A 6,962-nucleotide genomic window follows, 5' to 3' on the forward strand; every position below is an offset into this window, starting at 1 on the left:
CTAAATGATAATTGAGTATGTGGACTTGCTTTTTAGCTCTAACATAGACTCTTTCCGATGTTATGATAAATTGCAATTGCTTCAATGACTGAGATTATGGTTTGTCGGAGCCCAATAAAGTTTATGATTTATACTTTTGCATTGTGAATAGATCATCACTTGAACATAAGTAATCATATGACAAAATCTATATATGTTGCTGTTATGAGAATAATCATGATGCCTTCATGTCTGTATTTTATTTTTATCGATGCCTCAACCTCTAAACATGAGGACATATTTATTGTTATCGGCTTTTCGCTTGAGGACAAGCGAGGTCTAAGCTTGGGGGAGTTGATACGTCCATTTTGCATCATGCTTTTATATCGATATTTATTGCATTATGGACTATTATTTCACTTTATGTCACGATACTTATGGCTATTCTCTCTTATTTTACAAGGTTTACATAAGGAGGGAGAATGCTGGCAGCTGGAATTCTGGGCTGGAAAAGGAGCAAATATTAGAGACCTATTCTGCGCAACTCCAAAAGTCCTGAAACTCCACGGAACATCTTAAAACAAATAAAGAAAAATCCACGCCAAAGATGAAGGCCAGGGGGCCCACACCCTGCTCACGAGGGTGGGGGTGCCCCCCCCTAGGGCGCGCCCCCTACCTCGTGGGCCCCCTGGTGGCTCTCCAACGTCCATCTTCTCCTATATGAAGTCTTTCGATGAGAAAAAATAAGAAGGAACTTTTCGGGACGAGACTCCGCCGCCACGAGGAGGAACCTTGGAGGATCCAATCTAGAGCTCCGGTAGAGCTGTTCTGCCGGGGAAACTTCCCTCCGGGAGGGGGAAATCATCACCATCGTTGAGGGAGTCCTGGATTAGGGGGTGTCCGGATAGCCGGACTAGACCTTCGGCCGGACTCCTGGACTATGAAGATACAAGATTGAAGACTTCGTCCCGTGTCCGGAAGGGACTTTCCTTGGCGTGGAAGGCAAGCTTGGCGACATGGATATGTAGATCTCCTACCATTGTAACCGACTCTGTGTAACCCTAGCCCTCTCCGGTGTATATATAAACCGGAGGGTTTTAGTCCATAGGGACAACAATCATACCATAGGCTAGCTTCTAGGGTTTAGCCTCCTTGATCTCGTGGTAGATCTACTCTTGTACTACCCATATCATCAATATTAATCAAGCAGGATGTAGGGTTTTACCTCCATCAAGAGGGCCCGAACCTGGGTAAAACATCGTGTCCCCTGCCTCCTGTTACCATTTGCCTAGACGCACAGTTCGGGACCCCCTACCCGAGATCCGCCGGTTTTGACACCGACATTGGTGCTTTCATTGAGAGTTCCTCTGTGTCGTCGCCATCAGGAAGGATGCCTCATCCCGTCTTTAAAGACGGCACCGTTGCTAAGGGAGCTTTTGCTGTCGGCCAAACTCTCGGGCTAGGTGGTTTCCTTATGACCACCTATTCGGCTGCTGCGCCGACAATGACCCCTCGGGTCATCGAAAGCAATCTTCACGTCAGCTCGGAATTCGCCGAGCAGCTGGATCCAATGGATCTCTCTTCCCTAAACGAGCTCTTGGATCGCATCGCCGCCCTGGGAGTCGCTACGGATTACGACCAGATTGGGCCTAAACCCGATCTGAGAGAGATTAACTCTCCCCAGGTCACCCATCACGTTGTCGTGGTAGAGGGACAGTGCGGCGACCCTTCATCTATCTTAAGGACTAGCTATGTCCGGATTTCCGATCCCTCCAAGCCGGATACCCGCGGAGGGGAGGACATCACTCAAGACCTGAACTTAAAGTCAGGCGACGGGCTAGATTCATTGGACAGAATCCAAGAATCCAAACTTCCGAGTTCGGAAACTCCTTGGCCTCTGGGTCTCAGATTGGGTGAGGTTTCGGATTTTCATTCCTCCTGGTTATGAACAGGATAAAGGACTGCCGCGAGGAAGATGCAATTTCATTCTTCTGCAACAATTGCATGGACAAGGGAATCCTCAACGCCATAAGTCGTCGTGATATTACATGCTTCGCTGACTTGGCGTCCATAGTACGAAAGTACTGTGCGATGGAAAGCGCCTGGAAAACCGAAATAAAATTTTGGGACAATCCGGCCCTGAATACAAACCCAGTCTGAAATAAAAGGGTGCATCATCGCCAGACACCCGGGTTCAACACCAAAAAGCAAAAGCCCTCTACAAGGCACGAAACCGTACTGGAAGGATGGCTTAATGGACCCTGCAAAATTCACAGTGCAGAGGGTGCCACACCAACTCACAGCCTTAGAGCATGTTGGATACTCCGGCAGGTGGCAAAAATTAGCGAAGATCTTCTAATTTTAGAAGCCACAGAAAGCCACCCCAAAGAAACCAGTACGGTATTAACAGTCTTCGAGACTTTCGCATCAAATAATATGCGAAAAAGAACACTCCGCGGCCTTGCTGAAGTCTACCAAGTAGCAACAATAAACCCATGGAGTGACACGGCTATTACTTTTAATGCCAGTGATGAACCTAAATTCCGAACAGCCCGAGCACCGGCCGCATTGGTCCTCAGTCCAATAGTGGACGGCTTTCGTCTTACCAAGGTACTCATGGATGGCGGCAGCGGATTGAACCTCATTTATGAGGAAACCCTTCAAAAAATGGAAATAGACTGGAACCGCATTGAGCGAAGCAGCACAACCTTTAGAGGAATAATCCCCAGTCGGGAAGCACGCTGTACAGGAAAAATCACACTAGATGTGGTGTTCGGCATGCCGGATAATTACAGGTCCGAAGAGGTCACGTTCCAGGTGGCCCCGTTCAGTAGCGGATATCACGCTCTGCTAGGGCGGGAAGCGTTTACAGTCTTCCAAGCAATACCCCATTACGGGTACATGAAGCTCAAGATGTCCGGGCCTAACGGAATCATCACTCTCGCTAGTGATCCGGACATAGCACTCCGCGCCAAAAACAAGACAGCCGCACTGGCCCTCGAGGCGCTATCCGAAGCCCTAGCGGCTGAGGAACTGACTGCGCTGCGCTCCATGGTGAATAGGGACGATGTGATACTCGATAAAAGATCCAAGTCCACCTCCTTTAAACCGGCGGACAAAATAGTCAAATTCCAGGTCCATCCAACGGACCCAATAAAACAGCTTCCATCGGGGCACAGTTAAGCTCTGATGTAGACGCCGCACTGCGAGGGTTCCTACAAGAGAACTGGGACATTTTCGCCTGGCACCCTTCAGACATGCCAGGAATCCCACGCAGGCTGGCCGAACACAGCTTAAATATACTAAAAGGATTCAAGCCAGTCAAACAGGCTCTTCGGCGTTTTTCCGAACCTAAGAGACAGACCATGGGAGAGGAACTAGCCAAGCTATTGGAGGCCGGATTCATCAAAGATATAAAACACCCGGACTGGCTAGCAAACCTCGTGATGGTACCAAAGAAGGACAAATCCTGGCGCCTGTGCGTTGATTTCAAAGACCTTAACAAGGCTTTCCCAAAGGATCCCTTCCCTCTCCCTCGTATCGATCAAATTATCGACGCTACCGCAGGACACGATTCGTTGTGTTTCCTCGACGCATACTCCGGCTACCATCAAATAAAGATGGCAGAGTCAGACCAAGCCGCAACGGCATTCATCACACCATACGGCCCATTCTGCTTCAACACAATGCCCTTCGGGCTCAAAAACGCCGGTGCAACATATCAGCGCATGATTCAGACATGTCTGGCAAACCAGATCGGCAAAACAGTGGAGGCATACGTAGATGATGTGGTCGTTAAAACAAGACATGTCGAATCTCTAGTAGACGACTTGAGGCTAACATTCGATAACCTCCGAACATACGACATCAAGCTCAACCCGGAAAAATGCGTTTTCGGCGTTCCAGCTGGAAAGCTCTTGGGCTTCATTGTATCCGGTAGAGGAATTGAAGCAAATCCAGCCAAGATCCGAGCTCTGTCACAATTGGATATCCCGAAGGACCTCAAACAAATACAAAAATTAACTGGATGCGTGGCGGCTCTAAGCCGCTTTATCTCCCGCTTAGGAGAAAAGGCCCTACCCCTTTACCGCTTCCTTCGGCGCACTGAACACTTCGAGTGGACGGATGCAGCCACGGCCGGACTCGACGAAATAAAAGCCATATTGGCAACAAACCCAGTCCTGGCCGCGCCAAACATTGGCGAACCAATGCTATTATACATTGCAGCAACCCATTAGGTCTTAAGCGCAGTGCTCGTCGTCGAACGAGAAACGGACGGACACAAATTCCCCCTTCAAAAGCCAGTCTACTATGTGTCCACTGTCCTTACTCCATGCAAGTCACGGTACCCGCATTATCAAAAGATTGCATATGCGGTATTTATGGCATCCCAGAAGCTGCGACACTACTTTCAAGAGTGTTCAATAACAGTAGCCTCGAAAGTGCCACTTAACGATATTATAAAAAACCGTGACGCGACGGGCCGGATTGCAAAATGGGCCATTGAGATCCTCCTGTTCGACATAACTTACAAGCCACGGCGAGCTATCAAGTCGCAAGTTTTGGCCGACTTCGTCGCAGAATGGACGGAGGCCGAACTCCCTAAAGAGTACGGCACATATTCAAACTAGGTCATGCACTTTGACGGCTCCAAAATGTTGGCCGGTCTAGGGGCTGGCGTCGTTTTGACGTCCCCCAGAGGAGACACAGTTCAATACGTACTCCAGATAATGTACAAAGACTCCAACAATGCAGCCGAATATGAGGCCCTTTTACATGGTCTCCGGATGGCAGTATCCATGCGCATTCAACGCCTAGAGGTGCGCGGGGACTCGAACCTCGCAATATCCCAAATAAATGGAGACTTTGATGCCAAGGATCCAAAAATGGCAGCTTATCGCAACGCCGTCCTAAAAATGTCAGTTCGGTTCGAAGGGCTCAAATTTCACCATATAGCCCGGGAAAATAATCAGGCGGCAGATGTCCCGGCACGCATCGGCGCAAAACGCGATGTAGTCCCCCCCCCAACATCTTCTTGGAAAGACTGTTCAAGCCATCCGTAGTATGGGAAGGGGAACCCGGCAATAACAGCCCGGACCCAACCGCACTGCCCGACACCGAACACTCTGACATAATTGGAGGCTCTGCCAATGAAATAACACCTTCAACCCACGTAATAATGGCCGTCATCGCCCCGTGGACAGAACCATTCCTCACCTACCTTACTAGGCAGGAACTCCCCGAGGACCAAAATGAGGCACGCTGCATAGTGCGGCGATCTAAAGCCTATAAAGTCCATGAGGGAGAGCTTTATAAGAAAAGCACTACCGGAGTCCTTCAAAGGTGCATCTCCGAAGAGGAAGGGCGGAACCTCCTGGCTGAAATTCATGCCGGACTCGGCGGTCATCATGCTGCAGCTCGGTCCCTTGTAAGCAAGGCCTTCCGTACAGGCTTTTATTGGCCGACGGCCCGGGCAAACGCCCAGGACTTAGTCCAACGATGCGTCACTTGCCAGCTTTTTGCAAACCAAAGCCATATGCCACCCACTGCCCTCCAAACTATCCCCATCACTTGGCCCTTCGCGGTCTGGGGGCTTGACATGGTTGGACCCCTTAAAGGCGGAACCCACAAGAAAAAATACTTACTGGTCATGGTGGATAAGTTCACCAAATGGATAGAAGCCAAGCCTGTTAAGACGGCCGAATCCAGACCGGTGATAGACTTTATATCCGGGGTTGTACACCGTTACGGCGTCCCCCACAGCATCATCACTGATAACGGCACGAACTTTACGGCCAACGAGGTAAAACTCTAGTGCAAAAACATGGGCATCAAGCTCGATTATGCTTTCGTCTATCACCCACAAACTAACGGCCAGGTCGAACGTGCAAATGGTCTTATCATGAGCGGCATCAAACCCAGATTAGTGCGGTCCCTTAAGGAATCTAATACGCACTAGGTAGAGGAGCTTGACTCCGTACACTGGGGGCTGTGGACCATGCCGAATCGCACCACTGGATACACACCATTCCTTATGGTGTACGGCGCAGAGGCAGTTTTGCCCTGCGACATAATTCATGACTCACCTCGAGTGCGCATGTACAAAGAAAGAGAAGCCGAGCTCGATCGGCAGGACAGTTTGGATGCCTTGGAGGAAGAGCGTGACGTGGCAAAAGCCCGTTCCATATTCTATCAACAGCAGGCTCGAAGATACCAAAGCAGAGAAGTACGGGCCAAAAATTACAACGTTGGCGAATTAGTTCTACGCCTGCCGGACAAGAAAAAGGACAAACTCAAGCCCAAGTGGGAAGGTCCCTTCATAATTGACCAAGTCCTGACCGGTGGAGCGTACCGCCTACTAGATGCATCGGATAACCGACTCGAGCCGAACCCATGGAACGTAGCCCGTCTCCGAAGATTCTATGCCTAGCGCCGGACTCTGTGTTCGTCTCTTTCCTCTGTCCATTTTTATATACTTTATGTCTTACATTTCTCTCCTTCTTCTCTCTCTCTCTTATAGCCTTTAAAGGCTCATAAAGTGATGCGCTATCCGCGCTCATTAAACCTGGGGGCTTCTTTAAACAGAAGCTTATTTATATGGGCTTCATGCCCAACACATGTGTCACAATTCCGCATGTACCTTTTATTCACCATTATATGCATCGATATGACTTAAATTTTGGCCAAGCTGGGTTGCCTGGCTCCTGTGCTTACCCCTACGTTCCCGATTGTTCGGCTAGGTGGTAAAGGGAGCACCTCTGCGATTGTTACTGCCGGGTCAGCCAGATGTGTACCTCAGACTGGGTGAAGCCGAAAGCTAGCGTTCTTAAGGGAATATTCGGTCGGTGAACTAAAGATGATCTTTTTTTCACTTATTTATCTATAGGCCCCCAGATGTTTTTCCTGCGTCTCTTTTCGTAGAATGGACATGCACTTTAGGGCATGCCTCCCAGGGAAAGGAACCCCTAACGGAACTATTCTCC

Source organism: Triticum urartu, chromosome 4A (genome assembly GCF_056163025.1).
Source record: "Triticum urartu cultivar PI428250 chromosome 4A, HENAU_Tu73, whole genome shotgun sequence".
NCBI lineage: Eukaryota > Viridiplantae > Streptophyta > Magnoliopsida > Poales > Poaceae > Triticum > Triticum urartu.